At 45.8% G+C, this 24,744-nt stretch overlaps 1 protein-coding gene across 8 annotated transcripts in view; it reads right to left on the minus strand.

Annotated features, from left to right (window-relative positions):
• Positions 1-24,744, minus strand: part of ENOX1 (ecto-NOX disulfide-thiol exchanger 1) — a 279,910-nt gene that overhangs the window by 116,413 nt on the left and 138,753 nt on the right. For 4 of the 8 annotated variants that reach the window (XM_083519375.1, XM_083519381.1, XM_083519379.1 and 1 more), the window contains exon 4: positions 16,826-16,917. The exons of the other annotated variants lie outside the window; for them this stretch is intronic. The gene's annotated coding sequence lies outside the window, so the exon portion shown is untranslated. The remainder of the gene's footprint in view (positions 1-16,825; positions 16,918-24,744) is intronic. 8 annotated transcript variants of the gene reach the window in all.

The raw sequence follows: 24,744 nt of genomic DNA on the forward strand, positions 1-24,744 counted from the left end.
ACAAGAAGTCTGAACAGAACCCAGAGAGAAAAACACATTTCCCCCACTCACCCCAAACTCTCTTGAAACAGTAATTTTGGAATAGAAACCACCAGGGGCTTTGCCGTGTACATTTGTGTCTCTTTACATGTATGTTTTCCATCAAGATTTCAAAAATTCTGGGCTAATGGCATATCTACAGTAACTAATGTAACGCAAGCCAAGCATGTCAAATACCCTGATTTGCCACAAAACAAACAGAACGCACTTGCCACAATCCAGTTTTACTTGTGCACCAGATAAACAGGCCACTGGAAGCAATGCTGTGCCCAAGGATGGCATTCACATGTTTATCTTACTTATTGCCATGGGTCCCAATCCAGAGGTGGAAATTCTGGATGGAACAGCTATGAATAAACATGACTGCAGAAAACATAGCACTGGAATAGAAGAACCGTCAGGTGGTTATTGTCACCTGTTGGAGAAAATAGTTGTATCATTTTGCATCACCAGTGGCTGTATTTATGTTTTGATTCCTTTTGAATATTAAATAAACATTTTGGTTTCTCTCTTTAGAGTTCCAAATACAATACATACAAAAGCCTCTGTTAAAAAACAGAAGGGAAAGGAAGGACTCCTGGTAGGAGATGGGTTGCACCTCACAGTGGGTGACAATACTGTGTTTGCTATGAGTCTCACAAACCTGATCAGGAGAGCTTTAAACTGAATCCTAGGGGGTAAGGAGGCATGGGAAAACCTGGTACTGAGGATAAGAACTTCACTGATGCACAGAAAACTGAGGTGGTGCTCCAGAAACCTGCTAGGTAGGAAACTACAAAAAGGAAGCAGCTGGAAAGAATGACTCATGGTTTCAGTTGTCTCTATACTAATGCACAGAGAATGGGAAACAAGCAAGACAAATTAGAGCTTTTAATACAGGATGGCAAATATGATCTAGTAGACATTACTGAAAACTAGTGAGATGAAACTCATGACTGGAATGTTCAAAAGGAATAGATCAAACAGGAAAGGAGGAGGAGTCGCACTATATGTAAAGGATGAATACACTTGTGAAGAGATCCAAGATCTGGAACATGGAAGGCAGATCAAGAGTATATAGGTAAAAATTATACGAGAGGGAAACTACAGAGACCTTACTGTGAGGGTCTGCTATAGACCTCCAAGACAGACTGAAGGCTTGGACGATGCCTTCCTAGGCCAGATTAATAATAGTAATAGTAACAATACTAATAGTACCACTCTGTTCTCTGATAGATGGTGGCTGCTGCCCAAAGGGGCACCCATCATTGGGTTGTGTTGGGCTGGAAGCACCAGTCCGCAACACCACTGGGCCAGGTAAGGGCAAGCATACTTACATTCTCTCTCTCTTTAAGAATGCATACTCTATTTGAAATGTGGTTGATTCGCATTTTTAAAAAATTAAGGAATGCACGGGGGCATTATACTCTGCAATGCAGGACTTGCAGTAGTGCATACTTGCGTGATCAGTAGCACATACCTGAATCAGGATGAATAAATTAAGTAGAACTCTACATGTTACTGTCAAATGTTTTCGAGTTTGTAGTGAAGCTCAAAATAGTAAATTTTCATATATATTTTCACTGCCTTTTTCTTTTTTACAAAAACAAGTCTACAACCCTGAGATCTGGATGTTACTGTGCTCTAAGTACTAGGTCAAATTTCACAACTGCCTCAGATCTCACTTTTCTGTCCTGAGCGAAGGAGTCCTTTTTATTTCTCAAAATTCTTCTGAATGCTCCAGAAACAAAGCAAAATAAAAGAAAACACAGCAATGTTTATCCATCACAGAGAAAATTAGCTGAAGTAAAGGATAAGTCATCCAACAATGAATCCCAGTTAAAAGCTTAGGCTAAAACTTAAAACAGTTTAAAAACGGAGAGGAGGGACTCACGAGTTGCCTGTATTTTTCCTATTCCTGGGTATGATTTTTTATATATATATAAAAAATATCTCTGGAACTTTATTCAGTGATTTAAGGTACCTCTTGCTGTCTCTCCTGCGAAGTGTTTACTCAGCAGCCGGATCTGCATATCACATGAAGGATCCTGTTATGTGTTCCCTGCAGCACCTTCTCACTTTCTGCCACAGAGGCATCTCCCAAGAGCAATTGTCTAGCTAACATAAAAAGGCATTTCTCAGCTGCCAATGGCAAGCAACCCAGCTGCAAAGATCGCAGTAGCTCACTGCTTATCTTCTTGGAATGCCTTTTACATAAGCGTGCAAAGCTTCTGTCTTCTCAGACAAAATCTGTGGTTTTAAAAAAAAAAATCGCTACCGTATTTTTCTCTATAAGACGCACTTTTTCCCTTCTAAAAAGTAAGGGAAAATGTGTGTGCATCTTATGGAGCGAATGCAGGCTGCACGGCTAAGCCAGAACAGGGAGAGGGAGCGCTGCTTCGCCGGCTGTCCCAGAAGCCTCCGCAGGGCACGGGGATGAAGGCTCCCCTTGCCCTGCTGAGGCTTCGCGCAAAGCTAGACCAGCTATCCCAGTGGGTATCCCAGAAGCCAGAATAGCAAGAGGCTATCCCAGAAGCCAGATCCCTCTTGCTGTTCTGGCTTCTGGGATTCAGAATCCCCCCCCCTTATTTCCTCCCCCAAAAAACTAGGTGCGTCCTATCATCTGGTGCGTCCTATAGAGCGAAAAATACGATACTTTTCATTCTACAGTTTGCTCAGGCTGCTGTTACAGGGCCTCTTGCAGGCTGCCTTTGCCTGGCATCCCATGAGCCAAAGTTGGGCACACTGGTGAGATGAGGGCACACCAACGGGAGGGCTTAGCTTTACCCTCTTAGCCTTTGTTTCTTCCTGTACTATTATGTAGGCACACCTCCAAATGGTAGCCAGACTTAGCTAATCAGACTTTGCGTAGTCTAGCTATGCAGCTGAGGTTTTCATATGCTTTAAGTTAGGCTAGTCCTGTGCTTGATGCTCGCTATGTGCTGCTGCTCGCTATGTGCTGCTGCTCTATGGTAATTCTCGCTGTACACGAATAGTCTTCTGTACATGCGCAGTCTTTTTCCCCAAAATGTGCTTCTCGCTTCTGAATCACAAACAGAAGTTGCCCTTGGGCAGAATCTGCTGACAAACTAAAAGGGCCATCCCAACAGGGCTCTCTGAATCCACTGATTCAGACCCTTGTACACAGTGGCGTAGCAAGGTCAGGTGGTACCCGGTGCAGATTTTTTTTTGTCACCCTCCCACATTGAAATTCCCCCTTCCTCCCACGCAGGCAGCTATCGATGTAGATCCCGCCTCTTCCCCCTCCCTCCTTCCCCCGTCAAATAAAGCCGTGCCCTGCCCTCCTCCAGCAGCCCAGGAGTGCGGGGGCAACAGCGCGCCGCCTACCTGCGACTCTCAAGCCTCCCCCAGGCTGTCAAAACGAAGGGGGAAGAGGGGAAAGCCACCAGCAAAGCAGCACAGCTCCCCACCTTCCACCGACAGCTTGGGGTAGGCTTGGGAGTCATGGGCAGGCGGCATGCTGAATGTCACCCCCTTAGTGCGTGCGGCCGCACTCAAAGCCATAGCTGTCAACTTACAGATTCGAAAATAAGGGACCGGCAGCCAAAATAAGGGATTTTAGTCAACCAGCAGCCAAACGAAGCCTCAAGCGGTGGTTCCCACAGCGCAGCAATCCGGCAAAGGGGATGCAGCAAGGAAAACCACCGTCACCTCTCCGCTGGGAAGCGCTGAGCAAAGGTCCTTAAATTTCCCAGGTTTCAAAGGAAGCAGCTCCTCTCCCTCCCCCAGGCAACGCGGCCAATTTGATCAGCACAAAGCATGCAAGCTCCGCCCCCAGTCATTCTTAGACTCCTTATTGGGTGAGCAACACAGCCAAGCAACACAGCTGGAGCCTCCCTCCTCCCTGGACAGCAGAGAGGGAGGGAGAGGAGCTGCTTCCTTTGAAACCCGGGAAATTTAAGGGACATCATCAATAAGGGGCAGCAGCGGGACACGGCGCTGGGATAAGGGAGTTTCCCGCCAAATAAGGGACGGTTGACAGCTATGCTCAAAGCTGTGCTGCTGCTCATGAGGCAAAGGCGGGACATGGACGAGACATGCAGGGAGAGCCTGGCTGATCGCTGGGAAGGGGACGCATCATGATGCAACTCAACTGTGCTCAGTTCCACAGGCAGCGTTGAGTTGCATTTTGTCACCCCCCTCATTGATGGCACCCGGGGCAGCCTGCCCCCCCACCCCTTCCTCTGCCGGTGCTTGTAGTCATACCTCATGTTACATTTGCTTCATGTTACGTTTTTTCAGGTGGTGATCTGGAAGTACCAGAAAGGGTTACTCCTGGGTTTTACCGCTCGCGCATGCGCCGCAGCGCTAAATCGCGCTTCGTGCATGCGCACAAATGCCAAATCGCATGGTGCACCTGCGCAGATATGGCGCTTCAGGTTGTGGGCTTTTCACGTTGTGAACAGGCCTCAGGAACGGATCCCGTTCACAACTGTCTGCAAATGTGCTGTGCTGGTCCCGGGGGGGGGGGTTTACCGTGCGGCGTGGTCTGAGTCCGGTCCTGGGTCAAGGGTCTGGAGGCTGTCCGACAAGGGCGGAGCCGGGCGTGGTCAGGAACTCCAGAAGAGCAGGTCTGGGTGCTGGCAGGAACAGGTTTCCAATGATGTTGCTCCTGCAACCTGGGATTTGGCTGACTGGCCTTTATCTCCTCTGAGGCCTGGGGTGGTCCTGGCCCACAGGTGACTCGCCTCCCCTGGCCTTAAAGCGAGCACTCCTCCTGAGAGAACTTCGTTCCCTCCGCCTCTCTGCCATGAGCCTCTGCAGCTCAGGAGAGGCTGGAGGGTTACTGGGCCCAGGGGAAGACTCACCTTCCCCTGACAGGGCTGGGAGAGGCGCACCTGTAGGCACTGTGTCCTCAATCACCTCTGGAGCCAGAGTGGAATCACCTGGTGCCTGCTCCTGAGGATCCGGCACAGGTGCAGGCGCTTCAGAATCAAGATCCTGCCCCAGCTCAGCCAGCCCTGGAGGCGGGGACTCCTTTGCAGGCTGCGGTTCCTCCGGTTCAGCCTCTGAATCGGATTCCCATGCCATCACATGTGCAAGGAGTTGGGAAAGCATTAGGCTGTGCTACAGGGCAGGTAGAGATGCTTCAGGGTGTAAAAGCCTACAATATCTGCTTGAACCAGGCCATGTTTGTGTTAAATGTACTGTAATTAAATCGAGACGCAGAACAGAAATTCAATGTACCATAAGAGAAGCAGATGGCAATTCGGAACGGGAACAATAGTTTCATTTCAGTATCACCTTCACCTCACGAGGTTACCGTTCCTGCTGCAATTGATTCCTGAAGAGTAAAATAGACACGGCAAATTCGTAGCCTATTCTTTCGAACATTCAGCCTACAAAGGAGGCACCTGCCATTAGTTGACTCACTGAACAGACACTGGTAGCATCTAAAAGCAGATTTTGCTAGGGAGGGAGGAGGAAAACAACAGGAGGTGGGAGTCTCAAGTGTGCGCACACACATTGTTTGAAGACCAGGGAGAAACCAGGGGGAGAAAATGCAATAGCTCCTGATTGTGTGCAAAAGAGAAGCGCTCAGTCTCCAATGACTCTAGAAGAATAAGCCTCTTGTTGCATATACACAAATTGCTAACCAAAATAATCACTAACCAAGAAATTAATAAGAATTAGATGAATATCAACCCAATGAACAAACAGCATTTAGAAAAGGATATTCCACAACAGATAATCTATTAACATATTGATTTAAAAACACCTATATGCATTGGATTCATCGATTATGAAGAGTTTTCAACACTACTGAAACCAGAACTACAATAAGCATTACAAAACTGCAGATTTGACAGCCTATTTGTAGTTCTTGTTGACTTTTGCCTACTATGGATAGATCACCTGTACACCTGACTGCAAAAGACCTTTTAAGTCAGTTGAATTTTATGTAACTGGCTAGTTCCTTATCCCATTTTCTGCTTTTATGGTTATTGTAGTTTTATATAGGCTGCATGGGGACGCGGGTGGCGCTGTGGGTAAAACCTCAGCGCCTAGGGCTTGCCGATCGCATGGTCGGCGGTTCGAATCCCCGCGGCGGGGTGCGCTCCCGTCGCTCGGTCCCAGCGCCTGCCAACCTAGCAGTTCGAAAGCACCCCGGGTCCAAGTAGATAAAATAGGGACCGCTTACTAGCGGGAAGGTAAACGGCGTTCCGTGTGCTGCGCTGGCTCGCCAGATGCAGCTTGTCACGCTGGCCACGTGACCCGGAAGTGTCTGCGGACAGCGCTGGCCCCTGGCCTCTTAAGTGAGATGGGCGCACAACCCTAGAGTCAGACACGACTGGCCCGTACGGGCAGGGGTACCTTTACCTTTTTATATAGGCTGCATACCATCTAGATGTCTTCTAGATGAGTTTGTGATATATTAATACTTTTATAAATAAATAAGATTGGCAAATAGAAGGGTTACCACTCAGCGTTTGTCTTCGATAGGAGGTGCTACACGGCTTCCTGCAAACACACACATTCCACAAGTCCTTTTGTTAAAGCGTTTCAAAATTTCCAAGATGGCTTCACTTGCACGTTCTCAAGTCTATAATAGCAGAATGAGATGCAGGCTCTGCCTCACTTTTTTGATCTGTGTTCCCAGATCAAGTAATCTTTCTTAAGAAGTTTGTTCAACAAAAGTAAGTTTTGACTTTTCCTAATTTGAAAAACAACAACACACAACCAACCACCTGTTTTAATAGACATTTTAGAGCAAAGGTAGGCGGATACAAAACCATTTTTGTCACTGTTTTGGTAGCATAAGGAATTGTAAAATTAACCACAATTGTTCCCATCAAATTAAATGACTGGACTAATCTATAATTTAAAAATTACTTCACTTACTGAAAAGGCTGTAATTACGCTACAGGGAGCAACTTAAATGGTATTTTAAGCATTTCTCTCCTTAACTGCCACAAGACGAAGAAAAATGTCAAGTCTGTTACCCAGCAATACTCAGGTAGCACTTGACCTGTCTGTTTTCTAAGGACATGTTGATTAGTAAAGATTTCTTCAAGTGATGAGCTTTGGGCATTTTGTAATTGATATTAGGTAATGGTGTAATACAACAATTTTCAAATATTTTGTTCTGCCCTCTCCTCCTCTAAGCTTCAAGGTCCCGCGGATTCAGAAACAGCAACAGATGCTTTGTGCCAGAATCCCTGCGCTGGGGTAGTTCTGAATTAGAAGTTAAACAGAGGAGACTCTCAGCAACCCACTCCTAATTCTGTGTATCAGAAACCGTAAGAACAAAAGAGCAGCTCTCTTCGCATTACTTTTTACCTAAATCGAACTAGAATGACGGGACAGTAAATGTTTAGCCACCTCCCCAAATTCAATGTGAATCACTGAGAGTCCACTGCCAGTGGGCATTCAATCTACCCATCTATTTTTTTAAAAAAATAATATTTATTACTTTTCCAAAAAATTTAAACACTAAAAAAAAGAAAAAACACATACAATACATTAAACTAACAAAACAATGCAACAACAATAAAATAAATCAAATTTCATTATCCCATCGTTCATTCACTTATTTCCTCGACCTCCTCACACCTCCCTTTTTGTATTCCACTTCTGTTAATTATTTCAGCAATTCCTTTCCATCTACCTCTGTTTTCTATCCTATAATTATCTTAACTCATATTAACCTTATTTTTTCCTTTAGTACTCTATTAATCTATTTATACTTAATTCCTTATAACATTTCTACTAAAGCCATGTAACTTCATTCCAACGTTTTTCTAACATTCATTAATTTTACAATATTTCTGTAAATAATCTTTAAATTTTTTCCAATTTTCTTCAACGTGAATCACTGAGAGTCCACTGCCGGTGGGCATTCAATCTACCCATCTAGTGGGGTGGGGAACAAAGCACTTCTTGCCTCAGGATCTGACCCATTAAACTTCAAACTCGCCATCCAGCTGCACCACAACCCCAAGGTGGACCTGTTCAGTCGGAGAAGCAGATTCCTACATAAGCATATGCCTTTGCTGTGTCCAAGATGGACTTTGGCTCTCTTCAGAAACAGCTTGCTCTTTCTTTCAGAAAACGATTCCAAACTATTCAAAAGCTGCAAAAAAACCTCCACTGGCTCATTCATCTACAGAACAGATGAGAATGATGGACTAGGGATCTGGGAGATCACAGGGTTCAATTCCCCACTCAGCCATTAAATTCACCGGGTGACTTTGGAGATACAGTGGTACCTCAGGTTACATACGCTTCAGGTCACATACGCTTCAGGTTACAGACTCTGCTAACCCAGAAATAGTGCTTCAGGTTAAGAACTTTGCTTCAGGATGAGAACAGGAATCAGGCTCCTGTGGCGCGGCAGCAGCAGGAGGCCCCATTAGCTAAAGTGGTGCTTCAGGTTAAGAACAGTTTCAGGTTAAGTACGGACCTCTGGAATGAATTAAGTACTTAAACTGAGGTACCACTGTACAGTGGAAACTCAGGTTGCGAACGTGATCCATGCAGGATGCACATTCGCAACCCGCAGTGTTCGCAACCCGCAGCGGCGCGTCTGGGCACACACGGGTTGCGATTTGGCACTTCTGCGCATGTGCAAAGTGCGATTTAGCGCTTCTGCACATGCGCGACCACCGAAACCCAGAAGTAACCCGTTCCAGTACTTCCGGGTTTCGGCGGCCCGTAACCCAAAAAAACCGCAACCTGAAGCATCTGTAACCCAAGGTATGACTGTACTCGCCATCTCTCAGCCTAACCTCCCTCAGAGGGTTGTTGTGAAGAGGAAATGGGGAGGAGGAGAACCATCTGACCAACCACCTTGATATCCTTGGAAGAGAAATGCGGTAAATGATGAAATAAATACCGTATTTTTCGCCCTATAGGACGCACTTTTTCCCCTCCAAAAATGAAGGGGAAATCTGGGTGCGTCCTATGGGGCGAATGCAGGCTTTCGCTGAAGCCTGGAGAGCGAGAGGGGTCGGTGCGCACCGACCCCTCTCGCTTTCCAGGCTTCAGGAAGCTCTGCGCAACCCTCGGGAGACCTGCTCCGAGGGTTGCGCAGAGCTGCCTGCAGTCCCCGGCTCAGCACAGCTCTGCGCGGCCACCGGGAGCCGGGGGCGAAGCCCCGCCCCGCTCCAGATGGCCGCGCAGAGCTGCCTGCCGTCCCGGGATCAGCGCACTTCTCCCCATCGCCAGCCCCACAAGCTCGGGGACAGCGGGGAGGCAGAGCATGCCTTCCCACTGTTCCCCGACCTGGTTCTTCCAGCCCCGCACCTGGGGGGGAAATAAATTTTTTTTTCTTTATTTCCCCCCCAAAAAACTAGGTGCGTCCTATGGGCTGGAGCGTCCTATGGGGCGCAAAATATGGTACTTCTCCATCCCTTTTTGCAAACTGCCTAAAATGTGTGGTGTGTAGATTATGGGATGGAGAAATCCTCGCCATTTCCTCTCTTACACACACACAAACAGAGAGAGAGAGACACACACACATGCTGCTCACCCAATTGTAGAAGGAGGGACCCAGGGGATGCCCTGCTTGGGAGTTCTCAGCTGACAACCTGCTTAGACCACCTGCTCCTCAAAGGCAGCGGTTCCTTTTGCAGCAAAGGCAAGGCGGCCTTGCAACTCTGCCAGCCACAGTTGTTGCTGCTGCTTCCCCTGCCCTGTGGGCTGAATATGGCCCCGCCACCCACTCCCAAGTACAGTGGTGCCCCGCATGACGAATGCCTCGCAAGACGGAAAACTCGCTAGACGAAAGGGTTTCCCGTTTTGGAGGTGATTCGCAAAACGAATCTCCTATGGGCTTGCTTCGCAAGACAACAATGTCTTGCGAGTTCCTGCTGGTTCCCCCCCTTTCTTCTAAGCCGCTAAGCCGCTTATCAGCTGATCCGATAAGCTGATAAGCCGCTAAAAGCCGCTAATAGCGCTAATCCGCTAATCCGTCAATGGGCTTGCTTCGCAAGACGAAAAAACCGCTAGACGAAGAGAATCACAGAATGGATTCTTTTCGTCTTGCGAGGCACCACTGTACAGGGTTCCGGATCTGGTGCTGTTGCTGCTTCCTTCATCTCCCCTTCCCCTTAACTCTGCCCAGAGCTACGGTTCTTTGCTTGCTGGAGTCCCAAAACCCAAAGAAGGAGCAAAAGGCTGCAGGGACTCTCCTCCTCCCCATTAGACAATCTCTCTTTTTCTTCTTGACTCCAGGCTGGATAAATGGTGCTTTGCTCTAGGACAGGGGTCTGCAACCCGCGGCTCCGGAGCCGCATGTGGCTCTTTAACACCCTTGCCGCGGCTCCGGGGCGGATACTAGCGAAGGGAGGAAGCGCATTGTGCGCCCCGACACTCCCCACTGTGGCGGGCGATGTACTGGCTGTGACGTCGCATGGGGGCTGTGCGTGCGTTAGTCACGCACCGTCCCGACGTCACCTTCCCGCCCGCCCGCTACATTGTAAGGGGCATGTACGCTGGTCACTGTTTTGAAGGGGAGTGAAGAACACACACACACAAAAAGGTAACTTGTTAATTTAACGTTTATTTTTATGAGGAGGAGTAATTCTGAGGGGTCAAACAAAGAAATAATAAAAAAGTGACAAAAAAGTTATTTTTATAATGACGAGTTTTGCGGCTCCCAGGTTTTTTTCCCTTCGGAAACGGGTCCAAGTGGCTCTTTTTGTCTTAAAGGTTGCAGACCCCTGCTCTAGGAGAAGTCCAAAAATCCTATACAGTGGTACCTCAGGTTACAGACACTTCAGGTTACAGACTCCGCTAACCCAGAAATAGTACCTCGGGTTAAGAACTTTGCTTCAGGATGAAAAGAGAAATTGCAAACCAGCGGCGTGGCAGCAGCGGGAGGCCCCATTAGCTAAAGTGGTGCTTCAGGTTAAGAACAGTTTCAGGTTAAGAACGGACCTCCAGAATGAATTAAGTTCTTAACCCGAGGTACCACTGTATAAGAGTACAAAATATTGTAAACATGGGAAGGTTATTTATTACTTTTGGGGAGGGGCATGTAACACAGAATCAATAAGTCCCTTATTTGGGAGGGGTGATTTTTTTGCACATGCCCCCCTTGGGTCTGCGCCCCCAGTGGGGGTTGGTTTCTCCAACTACTAGGTATGCCTCTGAGGGCAAGTCCCCCAGCTCCAGGTTCTTACAGAAATTTCACAAGGAACACATCCTTGTATTTTTACTGACCACAATTGATGCAAAGGATTTTATCCACAAATGCCTAACTATGGTAGACAACACAGAAATATACATCAGATGGGAAAAGCCTCTCACTGCTAGATTTCAATTCTAGAGTGAGTCTTGTGATAGGAATTTTATGGTCTTAGATATATGGTAATGTTCATAAGTGTATCAACCAAGCACATACATAGATCAGCACAGGAAGGCCAACCTGGAACCATTTTGATTCCTAAACCGACCAAATCTTTTCTCTGCAAGGTCAAAATGGAAAAGCCTCCCCATTGTCTTTTCCTTCACAAATCCTGTCTGTGTTTGAACAGGGTGTGAGCCTGTGACCTGGCCCAGGAACTAAGTATTTATCACTACAAAAGAATGGCCAGGCTACCCAAGAAATCCAATCAAGTAACCTGCCAGCCAGGAGATAAACAAGGACAAGAGAAAAACAACATTTAAATTTCTGTGATGTAGGTATGATGTATCTGAGGGGTGGTCTTAGGTTACACCCCTTCTGTGATGTATGTATGATGTTTCTGGGGGTGGTCTTGATCTACAGGGTGGCAATTTCAAAAGTCTTTATAAGGCCTTGCACACCATTTTTCTGGGTCCTCCTCCTTTCCTGCGTGTGAGGGGAGCACCCAGTTGCAACAGATCAATAAAGATCAAGCTTACTAGCTGCTTTGCTTCTCCATATTCTCTGGTTGGCCTCTGTTATTTTCTCCTACCAAGAGGGAACCTATGTAAGGACTCTATATGGGCTCTTGGATACCCCATAAGGGGAAAAGGGCAGATTTTGTTTACAACAGTCTCACCAAAACCAGTGGTTCTTACTTCAGAGTGAGCATGCATAGGACTGGCTCTTAACTCTCAGAACTGTGTTTGTTTCACTGATAAATCAGGGTTTCAGTGTGTTACCAGGGCCCCAATGCAGTTATTCAGATTATCAGATTATCTGCCTAGAAACCTCATGTCCATCCCTTATCCTTCACTATTTGCAACCCAAAGGCTGACAAAACAGCAACCATTGAAGATCAGCAGGAGGTTTAACACGGCGTACTATTTATCATTACTTCCGACAGACTGCTGAGGAAAGGCATTAGCCAGACGCAAATTTGCCTTTGAGAAGAAGTAACCTTATAAATATAGATAAGTTAGATAGAAGAAAGAAGAGTCTTTGGATGGCTTGATGATAAAAAACAGGCTTGGGCCCCCTGGGGTTTAACATTTTATGGGGGGGGGGGGGAAGTAAGAGGAAGTGAGAGAGAAGGAAATGAAAATGTGTGGGCACTGAGGAAGTCAGCAAGAAGCACTCCGGAGAAAGCTCAGAAATGCACACAAGAAAAAATCTGTCCAAGGAAAGGGAAGGAGCACAGCATCCCAGCCTGAAAAACAAACAGCAATTCCAATTTTCAGGATATCGAAAGAGATGAGCAGGATGCAACTCCTCCTCAGGCCCTCAATTATCTGACTACATAATGCAAGAACAAATGCTATTGTATATTTTCTTTTAAAACCTGGAAATTCTGTAAGAATACGGAGACAACACCAAACCCATCCCCATTTTAAATTCCCCCTCTTCTCCGTTTCCACCTGTATAAGACGTTCGGCACAGAACTGAACTCACGCAATATATGCACGCAATTTATTTTTACTGTGTCCATTTGTGTGATCGCTCAAAAAAGATTGTGCAGGATGTAATGCAACAATCACCCCATGACAAATAATTTTTTTTGGAAAAAACTGGCTAGTTTCTTGGCTAGTACATTTATCCTGCTCTACAAGTGATGACTACAAATAATAATTTGCCCGAAACAAACTAGAGCAAAGAGCTGGAGGGCAGGGCGATAAAAGGGGTAGATATTCAATATCAGAGATTTGGAGGGAGAAAATAAAAATTATGCACTACACAAGTACATAATCAAGAAACTTCACCATAATAATATTCAAATCATACACAGCATTTTGTTCATGTTTTACATGACCCATTTTTAAAAGCAATTGGTGAAGAGAGACAAAAGTGTCTGGGGCAACATTTCTTAACATGGTACCCTCTATATTTTGTTGGACTCCAGTTCTCATCATCCCTGGTCACTGGGAGTGGGGACAGATGGGATTTGAAGTCAAACAACATCTGGAGGACTCTACTCCCCTTGACTAATGAGATTCTACCCAGGAATAATCTACACTGGTCAGTTATAACGTTAAAATGCATTATAAAAATGTGGCAGCAGAGGGCACTACAGAGCAGCAATCCATCATCAATGGAAAATTGCATTGAGAGCCATATTACAGGGAATTTTAAAAAGTGTTTTTACAGATCAATGTAGATCTAGCCCCAGTCACATTTAGGAAAGAGAGAGTGAAGGCAGCTTCCTCAAGTTATGTTTTAAATTAAGCACATGTATGCACAGAAGCGCTGGCTGGCTGGCTTCCTTTTGTTTTTGTTTCATGCAAAGTAGCAAACGAAGGCTGGAATCCTGAGCAGAGCACTGGTAGGATTGACATTTCCTTAACTCTTTCCTCCTACAGACATTAAGCCCTCCTTCTCAGCTTCCTATGGCCCTTTTTAAAAGAGCTTTCTAAAGGGGAGGGGGAGGCACCAGCTCTGTATGTGGGTACATGTAATGCATGTAAAGGACCCCTGACAGTTAAGTCCAGTCGTGGACAACTCTGGGGTTGCGGTGCTCATCTCGCTTTACTGGCCGAGGGAGCTGACGTTTGTCCGCAGACAGTTTTTCCAGGTCATGTGGCCAGCATGACGAAGCCACTTCTGGTGAATCAGAGCAGCGCACGGAAACACCATTTACCTTCCCGCTGGAGTGGTACCTATTTATCTACTTGCACTTTGACGTGCTTTCGAACTGCTAGGTTGGTAGGAGCAGGGACCGAGCAACGGGAGCTCACCCTGCCGCAGGGATTCGAACCGCCGACCTTCTGATGGGCAAGCCCTAGGCTCAGTGGTTTAGACTACAGCACTTCCCGTGTCCCACACATGTAACACATGTTGTTGTTGTTTAGTCGTTTAGTCGTGTCCGACTCTTCGTGACCCCATGAACCAGAGCACGCCAGGCACTCCTGTCTTCCACTGCCTCCCGCAGTTTGGTCAAACTCACTCTGGTAGCTTCGAGAACACTGTCCAACCATCTCGTCCTCTGTGGTCCCCTTCTCCTTGTGCCCTCAATCTTTCCCAACATCAGGGTCTTTTCCAGGGAGTCTTCTCTTCTCATGAGGTGGCCAAAGTCTTGGAGCCTCAGCTTCACGATCTGTCCTTCCAGTGAGCACTCAGGGCTGATTTCCTTCAGAATGGATAGGTTTGATCTTCTTGCAGTCCATGGGACTCTCAAGAGTCTCCTCCAGCACCAAATTCAATTCTTTGGCAATCAGCTTTCTTTATGGTCCAGCTCTCACTTCTATACATCACTACTGGGAAAACCATAGCTTTAACTATATGGACCTTTATGTAACGCATAGTTAGCTTTAAAGACCTTTAAATGGCTAAGCGTCATTTTCTGTCTCACAATTCCATTACAGTAACCTTGCATCTTTAGCTGTGTAGCACATTAAGGCAGGAATCCTATACACAAGAAGCTGGCGTAAAGCAAGCCAGCATAAATAAAGCCAGCATATCCAAACTCCATTCAAGAGCGGGACGACGGCTGGCTGAGTCAGTTTAAGCCTGGCAGAGGGCAAAAGCAAGCCTTTAAAACAGTACTCAAGAAACACCACCCTTTTGGCTAGCTTAATTTTGGCTGTGGTCCCAGTTCATGTGACTCAGGTGAACAGGCTTGGGATCCCAGCTGGGATGGGATGGGGCGACACCCAGAATATCTCTGGATGATCCAATAAAGAAGGAATTAAGCTGGCAAAGCCCAGCAACTCAGCTGCAGAACTGATGCATCCTAACCCCACTCATCCCAGTGGATCTTAATACAGTGGTACCTCTGGTTGCGAACGGGATCTGTTCCGGAGCCCCATTCGCATCATAAGCAGAATGCAACCTGCATCTGCGGGTCGCGATTTGCCGCTTCTGCGCATGCGCGTGACGTCATTTTGAGTGTCTGCGCATGCGCGAGAAGCAAAACCCGGATGTAACCCATTCTGTTACTTCCGGGTCGCCGCGGGACGCAACCTGAAAAGACGTAACCTGAACCAAATGTAACAAGAGGTATGACTGTACAGTGGTACCTCTGGATACGAATGGGTTCCATTCTGGAGCCCTGTTCGCATCCTGAACTAAATGTAAGATGCGACTGCGCGTCTATGTGTGCGTGGGTTGCGTTTTGCCGCTTCCGCACATGCGCGTGACGTCATTTTGAGTGTCTGTGCATGCGCGAGCAGCAAAACCCGGAAGTAACACGCTCCGTTAATTCCGGGTTGCCACAGAGCGCAACCCGAAAATACTTAACTTGAAGCTACTTCAACCCGAGGTATGACTGTATAGGATTCTTCCCGAGGTCATTTTAAAAGAGACTGGTAAGGTGTGCAGCTGCGCCGCATTAATAAATATGCTGCTAAACGTCTGCAACAACTTTGTAAAGAAAAAACTTTACAGTTCTATGATTCTATGTGAAACTATTTAAGTGGGACAGAATCAGGAATTCTCAGCATCTCATGGCCCATTCATATATAAATTTTTCGGCAGTCTCACTGAAACAATTGTGCTTACTCTCAATAAAATGTTCACAGGAATTCAGTGTTGGGGTTTTTGGGGGGGAGAACCAGTTTCAAGTATTTATGTTTGTAAAGATGCTTTTCAAACTATGTCTGTCAACATATCCTAGAGGAGGAGCATGGGTGTTCAGCCACATTTCATACATTGTAGCTTGAATAAATTCTGCAAAGTTAATAAATGTTTACAGAAATATAGGACTTCTCATACCGCCTAATCTCATTAATAAACCAAGACTACAAGATAGTCACATCAATCTTGGCTAACCGCCTAAAAACTTTTCCTACACAAATTAATAGCCCCAGACCAGACTGGCTTAGTCCCTGGTCGCAATATAACAAATTCATGTCAGGAAACTAAAAATATAGGACTTTGCATGCATTCCACTGATTTGCATGTTTACTTTTTGAAGCAAAACATTTTCTTTTCCCAAAAAAATATTCGTGCAGAAATTTCGTTGGGACATTAATATATACCACCTACAGGTAACCTAAGGCAATCAGATTAAGTGTACAGTGGTGCCTCGCAAGACGAAATTAATCTGTTCCGCGAGTCTCTTCGTCTAGCGGTTTTTTCGTCTTGCGAACCAACCCTATTAGCGGATTAGCGCTATTAAAGGCTTAGCGGTTATTAAAGGCTTAGCGGCTATTAAAGGCTTAGCGGCTATTAAAGGCTAAAAGGCTATTAGCAGCTTAGCAGCTTAGAAAAAGGGGGGAAAGCGGGGGGAAATCGGAACACTCGCAAGACGTTTTCGTCTTGCAAAGCAAGCCCATAGGGAAAATCGTCTTGCGAAGCAGCTCAAAAACAGAAAACCCTTTCGTCTAGCGGGTTTTCTGTCTTGCGAGGCATTCGTCTTGCGGGGCACCACTGTACACCATAAATGAAATGTGAAAAGCACAAAAAGAACATTTAATGCACTGTCAAGATACAATTGTGACTGTTATTTACTTAAATTTCTACCTTTTCCCAAGTTTTTTTCATCAATTCCAGTTCAGGAGTTCCATGAAAAGGGGCTGCTTTATTACAGCTTCTCTGTTTCTGTGCAGATGATCCTGAAACAATAACAGAGAATGAGCTGAAAGGCTTGTGGATGTGGACAAGGTGCTTGGATCCGTCAGCGCTCTGAACCCTTCCTCCTTTGTCTGATAAAAGCTAGCAAGGAGGGGACAGCTAACTGGGCCAGGGAGGTGACTGATGCCTCCCTGCAAGAGGGATGGTCTCTGCTTGCTTGAAGGAGGCAGGGATAAGACCACCTCTTAAGAAACACTCCCTAGATTTGGAAAATCTAAGTACTGGTAACTACCGGCCAGTTGCTGATCTCTCCTTCTTGGGCAAGATTCTTGAACAGGTAGTGGTGGACCAGATCCAGCTGCTCCTTCTTTGGGTACTTCTCTCGTTAGAGGTCTGGAGGATGTCAGCACAAGAATGGCCTTTTCTGTGGTGGCCCCCTGTTGGTGCAACGCTTTTCCTGCCACCTTCATTACGTTTCTCTTCAAGCAGCCATTTGGATGTTTAACGTTTTAAAAGGTAAAGAGACGTCTGACCATTAGGTCTAGTCGTGGCCGACTCTGGGGTTGCTGTGCTCATCTCGCTTTATTGGCCGAGGGAGCCGGCGTACAGCTTCCGGTCATGTGGCCAGCATGACTAAGCCGCTTCTGGCAAACCAGAGCACCGCACGGAAATGCCATTTACCTTCCCGCTGGAGCGGTACCTATTTATCTACTTGCACGTTGACGTGCTTTCGAACTGCTAGGTTGGCAGGAGCAGGGACCGAGCAACAGCAGCTCACCCCGTCGCGCCGATTCGAACCGCGACCTTCTGATCAGCAAGTCCTAGGCTCTGTGGTTTAACTCACAGCGCCACCCGCGTCCCAATTAACGTTTTACAGCCTTTTAAATGTTAGTGGGATGGAGAATATCTTATCTTATCTCTTATCTTATCTGGCACAGTTGTGATGCCCTTGAGTGTATTTCTGTTACAGTGGTACCTCTGGATGTGAACGGGGTCCCTTCTGGAGCCCCGTTCGCATCCTGAGCAGAACGCAACCGGTGTCTGCGGGTCACAATTCACCGCTTCTGCACATGCGCGTGATGTCATTTTGAGCGTCTGTGCATGCATGGGCTGCGAAACCCAGAAGTAATCCGTTCCGTTACTTTCGGGTTGCTGTGGCACGCAACCTGAAAACGCTCAGCCTGAAGCATCTTTAACCTGAGGTATGACTGTATTAAAGTTAATGCAGATGGTGTCTCACTATACTGCCCTGCTGCCATGAATGCTGGAAGGGAGACCGCTTCCTGCTGCAAGTCCTGTTTCCACCTGGCCTAAGGGGCAAGGCCCAGACTCACCTTGAACAGCTAAAAGAGGCTCCTGGGACATTGCTGGAACAACTCTTGGGTTGAGGCAACTGGCTAAAACGTTCTAAATGGTTTTAATTTTGGTTCCTCTGTTTTGTTTTTGTTGGGTTGGGGTTGATTAACTATTTAGTTGGGGTTGGCTGTTGTTTTAATTTGGGTATAACTGTAAACTGTTTATTATTATTTGATTTATTGGTTTATTTATAGTCTATATAAGATATTCTGTTTTTCAATGTTTGATTTTTTATTATGTTTTTATATATGCTGTAAGCCACCCATAGTGGCTGGAGAAACCCAACCAGATGGGCGGGATATAAATAATAAAATTAATATTATTGCTACTACTACTGCTACATGTGACAAGAGAGGAGATGGATTAAATGTTATTCAAATCTATTCCCCTGCTAATGTGCAATCTCAGTTTATAAAGCGTGAATTCAATATTATTTGTTATTTCAATGATACCTTATCAACTTCTGAAGAGCAGTAGAGCCAGCTAGAGGGAAGAAACAATGTTCTCTAATCTATCCAATCCTTTCTGGAGATTAAAATATATCACATCTATTTAATCCTTTCAGGAGAGTGCCCCATTTGTCTTTCAGTTACTATGGGAAGAATGAGCCTATGTTAATCAACAATCATCTGATAGAAAGTTGGATTAATGAATTCCTTAACTGTATAATTTCTTCAGTTTAAACTATAAAACACAAAGAGGGTTCAGTTTTTTGTGTTAACTACCTTGGGATAACACTCTTTTCTTTTAAGATTCTGCTATCAAACATTGTTGACCTTTCTGTAGATCAGTGTTTTTTTAAGAACACATTAAAAGCTGATAAAATATAGCTATTTTTCACAATAGCTTACTTTTCATAAACCCTGAATTTGAAGCAATAGGGGGAAATGACATCCTACAAACTGCTTCAATGCTTCATCCACAGATTCAAACTTGAAGTATTTACCCAAAGATTGTAAAAGCTAACTGGGGTAAATTCTCAAAATTGCAAAGCTAGAAATAAGTTGAAAAAATAGTTTATCTTTGAGGAGGCAACTCCTGGAGATGAAAGTCAATAAAACAATATTTCAGAGCACAGGGGGGCACTAAGTACTGGGGGCAATAACGTCAATGATGTACTGGAAACTGAGGTCTTGCTAAATGAACCTACTAATGGGCAGGAAAAAACAAAAAGGAAACAGCTTGAAGGAATGACACATTGTTTCAGTTGTCTCTATACTAATGCACAGAGCATGGGAAATAAGCAAGACAAGCTTGATCTCTTGAACACAGGATGGCAAATATGATCTAGTAGGCATTACAAACCTGGTGGGATAAGACTGGAAGGTAGTAACTGAGCGGTATACAGTGGTGCCCCGCAAGACGAATGCCTCGCAAGACGGAAAACCTGCTAGACGAAAGGGTTTTCCGTTTTTGAGCTGCTCCGCAAGACGATTTTCCCTATGGGCTTGCTTTGCAAGACGAAAACGTCTTGCGAGTGTTCCGATTCCCCCCCTTTCCCCCCTTTTTCTAAGCCGCTAAGCCGCTAATAGCCTTTTAGCCACTAATCCGCTAAGCCTTTAATAGCCGCTAAGCCTTTAATAGCTGCTAAGCCTTTAATAGCACTAATCCGCTAAGCTGCTAATAGGGTTGCTTCGCAAGATGAAAAAACCGCTAGACGAAGAGACTCGCGGAACAGATTAATTTCGTCTTGCGAGGCACCACTGTAATCTATTCAGAAGGCATAGGCCAAAAAGGAAGGATGTGTACACATATGTAGAGATCCATGATTTGCAGCATAGAACACAGAGCACTGGGGTAAAAATTGTGAGGGAGGGAAACAACAGTGACTTCATCATGGGAGCATGACTGCCTTCCTTGAGCAGATTACCAAACATTCAAAAAGGAGATACAGTAGTCATGGGGGACTTCACTTCAACTACCCTGATATCTATTGGATCTCAAACTCCGTCAAGATTGAGAAGCCTAACAAATTCCTCAACTGCCATTCTGACAATTTCATTCCCCAGAAAGTGAAAGAAATGACGAGTGGATTGATTCTCTTGGATCTGATGCTCACCAATGGGAAAGAACTGATCAGTGAGGTGTAAGTAGTGGGAACCTTGGCAGAAAGTGATAATGTCCTCTTGAGATTCGTTCTACAGTGGAAAGGGCAAGTTGAGTGTACTCAGATGTGCACTCTGAACTTTAAGAAGGCTGATTTCAAAAAGCTTAAAGAACTATTGAGATCCCATGGTCATAAATATATATATAGAGAGAGAGAGAGAGAGAGAGAGAGAGAGAGAGAGATGGGGGGTGGATCAGGGCCAGCCCAGGATGTTTTGCCACTAGAGGCAAGACAGAAAATGTCCCCCATCACCACCACATCCTCCTCTGCTATGTGCCACCAACATGCCTGCTTCCTAGGATCACAGGCAACTGTGGGCGGACACATGGCAGCAGGTAGGTAGGTGCACAGCAGGCATGTGGCAGAGTAGGAAGCCAATAGGTGCAGGAAATGAGAAAAAGGAATGAGATTTGTCTGGCATGACTTGTTTTTGAGAAACCCATGCTGGGTCTCAGTACACTGGTACCTCGGGTTACATACGCTTCAGGTTACAGACTCTGCTAACCCAGAAATAGTACCTCGGGTTAAGAACTTTGCTTCAGGATGAGAACAGAAATTGCGCGGCGGTGGCGCAGTGGCAGCAGGAGGCCCCATTAGCTAAAGTGGTGCTTCAGGTTAAGAACAGTTTCAGGTTAGAACGGACTTCCGGAACGAATTAAGTACGTAACCTGAGGTACCAGTGTAATCACAGTATCTTTTTCCATGTGCTCACAGACCACCTGTTGACTTATCTGTTCTATGAGCTTTTCTGGTATCGATCTCAAGCTCACAGGTCGGTAGATACCGGAGTCTTCTTTTCTTCCTTTTTGAAGATGGGAACAACATTTGCCAGTCTCCAGTGTATAGAGACCTCACCTGTTCTCCAAGAATTCTCAAAGATTATAGACAGAGGCTCTGAGATTACATCCGCAAGCTCCTTTAGTACCCTTGGAGGTTTGAATTCATTCAAAGTAGGTGGGTGTTCCCTTATTGCTTCTTTTCTTATCTTGGGCTGCAGGTCCCTCCTTGCATTGTTTATTCTGTTTTCACCACATTGGGCACTGTTTTTCTTTTGTGATATCCTTTGTGATTTCTCCTTTCTTCCATTTCTCATATATTCCTTTCTTAAATCTCAACTTATCTATAAGCTCCTTACGCAGCCACACCAATTTCTTTAGATGCCTCCCACTTTCCTTTGTTGTTTAAATTGCCCACATTTGGGCTTGCATTCGTTTAAACTCTTCGTTAGTGCTGGCACTGAACAATAACAGCATTTCCCCATCAGCAGTTGAGCTGTGTTCTCTAAACTACTTTGAGGTTTCCTGCAACCAAGCGGTATTTCTATATTATGACATAAACAATGTATATGGCAGATTCACATGGAACCTTTGCGTGTTCAGACCCAGAAACCTCTCCCCTAAATAAATTCACACATGACTCAAATTTTGGTTTTTGGTTTTGACAGAATTTAGGCCACAACTTTATTGATTACAGCAAGTGAGTGGTTGCATAGGCTCTGGTTCGACTAGCTCCCTGCACCTTCGCAGGTAGCGCTGACCCAGGGCACCAGCATAACTCAGCCAAGGGTGAACACCTGGATAAGCGGAAAGCCGGGGACAGGCTATCTCCACCACCCAAATGTCCCCTTGGACTCAGGCATGGGCACAAGCCCCTCTCAGGGGTTGACCAAACCATTGAGTCCCTGGATTCCTTTAATGGAATACCCTTCACATAAGGATGGCGAGGGTGTTCTCCCATCCCTATCACCTGAACTATCACCTATCCACAACCTTACAAGTTGGGACAATTTGCTAAGCGGCAGGCGAAACCCAAATGGAACCAGCCAATCAGCCAAGTGGGGAAAATTCCTGCCGTGCCCCTGTCCCAACGACAGACGACACATGATGGCATAGCAAGATCAAGCACAAAGCCCTAAAAGCAGGGAGAGGTGGGCGGGTGTTCCGAATGCACACGCCGAAAGAGAAAGCTCTGGGTCACGTGCATGGGTATAAATAGGTCGCTTGAACGTCCCATTGGCCAGATTGCACCCAGCTTCGAGGGACCTACCAATCGGGTGTTGTGGCTGACCAATCGTACCCACCCACAACACAGGGCGTGATTTCCAGGTCTCACCGCAATACATGACCTCTTTAAGGGAGGACCAAATTTGTGGTTGGAAGAGGTCCTTGGGCAACATTTACAGAAAGTGTGTGCTGCATATCTTTTGCCGCTGGCCATGTCTGTGGAGGATGGCAGAATTCTTCCTTGCAATGGTCTCAGTTCTGCAACCCACATACATCTGTGATATCTGGAACTGGAGGAGCTGTCAGCCAGCAAATGAAAAGAGATGGCTCCGTCAAAGGGCTTAAAATGCAACATCAGTTGCAAAGAGACAAAGATGCCTGGAAGTGGCAAATGCCAATCCTAACATAAAAGCAGAGACATCACCTTGCCAAAAAAGGTCCGTATAGTTAAAGCCATAGTTTTCCCAGTAGTGTATGGAAGTGAGAGCTGGACCATAAAGAAGGCTGATCGCCGAAGAATTGATGCTTTTGAATTATGGTGCTGAAGGAGACTCTTGAGAGCCCCATGGACTGCAAGAAGATCAAACGTATCCATTCTGAAGGAAATCAGCCCTGAGTGCTCACTGGAAGGACAGATCCTGAAGCTGAGGCTCCAATACTTTGGCCACCTCTTGAGAAGAGAAGACTCCCTGGAAAAGACCCTGATGTTGGGAAAGATGGAGGGCACAAGGAGAAGGGGACGACAGAGGACGAGATGGTTGGACAGTGTTCTCGAAGCTACCAACATGAGTCTGACCAAACTGCGTGAGGCAGTGGAAGACAGGAGTGCTTGGCGTGCTCTGGTCCATGGGGTCACGAAGAGTCGGACACGACTAAACGACTAAACAACAAACAACAACAACAACATAAAAGTGGTATGGATTTGAGATGGATTTCTTGATGAAAGGAAAGCAAATTATACACAAAGGTGTGTTTATGTATCAGTGAATGAAAACAAGGAGTGAGCTAATATTTTAAGAACAGACATTGAAAACAAGGGGAGGATGAATGGTCTGAACAACGGAAATCTACTTTTTTTTGGTATGAAATTGTGAGAGATAATCTCATCTGTCCTGCAAGGGCAGTAATGCAATGTGTTGGCTTTAAGAATAATGCTGGTATATAGGAGAGGTTTTAGAAAAAAGCTAGGGAGAAACTGACAAGTAAAGATGAGGAAAATATCAAGGAGCAACCCAGACCTTTTAAATCCACGAGATTTGTTTTATTCCACTTACAGTTTGGTGACAGTACGGAAAGAACTATGAGGCTATGTTTTCAGGATCACTGTTCTGGCAGGTTATTTTCATTTGTATAGTATGTCTCTTGCTCACACAGCACTATGTTCTGAACAGCATTATTTTAAACATTGCTACCAACAGGCTGTGGAAGTAACATAGGCCCGCTTTTTACGTTGAGGCTATTTTAGTAAAAGGCAGATGACACAACCTTGATGGCAGAAAGTTGAGGAGGAATTAAAGAACCTTTTATTGAGGGTGAAAGAGGAGAGCGCAAAATATGGTCTGAAACTCAACATCAAAAAAACGAAGATCATGGCCACTGGTCCCATCACCTCCAGGCAAATAGAAGGGGAAGAAATGGAGGCAGTGAGAGATTTTACTTTCTTGGGCTCCATGATCACTGCAGATGGTGACAGCAGTCACGAAATTAAAAGACGCCTTTTCCTTGGGAGAAAGGCGATGGCAAACCTAGACAGCATCTTATAAAGTAGAGACATCACCTTGCCAACAAAGGTCCGTATAGTAAAAGCTATGGTTTTCCCAGTAGAGATGTATGGAAGTGAGAGCTGGACCATAAAGAAGGCTGATCGCCGAAGAATGGATGCTTTTGAATTATGGTGCTGGAGGAGACTCTTGAGAGTCCCATGGACTGCAAGAAGATCAAACCTATCCATTCTGAAGGAAATCAGCCCTGAGTGCTCACTGGAAGGACAGATCCTGAAGCTGAGGCTCCAATACTTTGGCCTCCTCATGAGAAGAGAAGACTCCCTGGAAAAGACCCTGATGTTGGGAAAGATGGAGGGGACAAGGAGAAGAGGACGACAGAGGACGAGATGGTTGGACAGTGTTCTCGAAGCTACCAACATGAGTTTGACCAAACTGCGTGAGGCAATGGAAGACAGGACTGCCTGGCGTGCTCTGGTCCATGGGGTCACGAAGAGTCGGACACGACTAAACGACTAAACAACAACACCTTACCAGCTCCCTCACTGCATCATTTATTCTGTTATCACCGGGTTGGGCATTGCTTTCCTTTTGGGTGAAGACAGAGGCAAAGGAGGTGTTGAGCGGTTCTGCCTTCTCTCTGTTACCCAATAAAATTACTCCGTCTTCTCCACTTGCCTA

This window comes from Podarcis liolepis (assembly GCF_965112155.1).
Source record: "Podarcis liolepis genome assembly, chromosome: 8".
Classification (NCBI taxonomy): domain Eukaryota; kingdom Metazoa; phylum Chordata; class Lepidosauria; order Squamata; family Lacertidae; genus Podarcis; species Podarcis liolepis.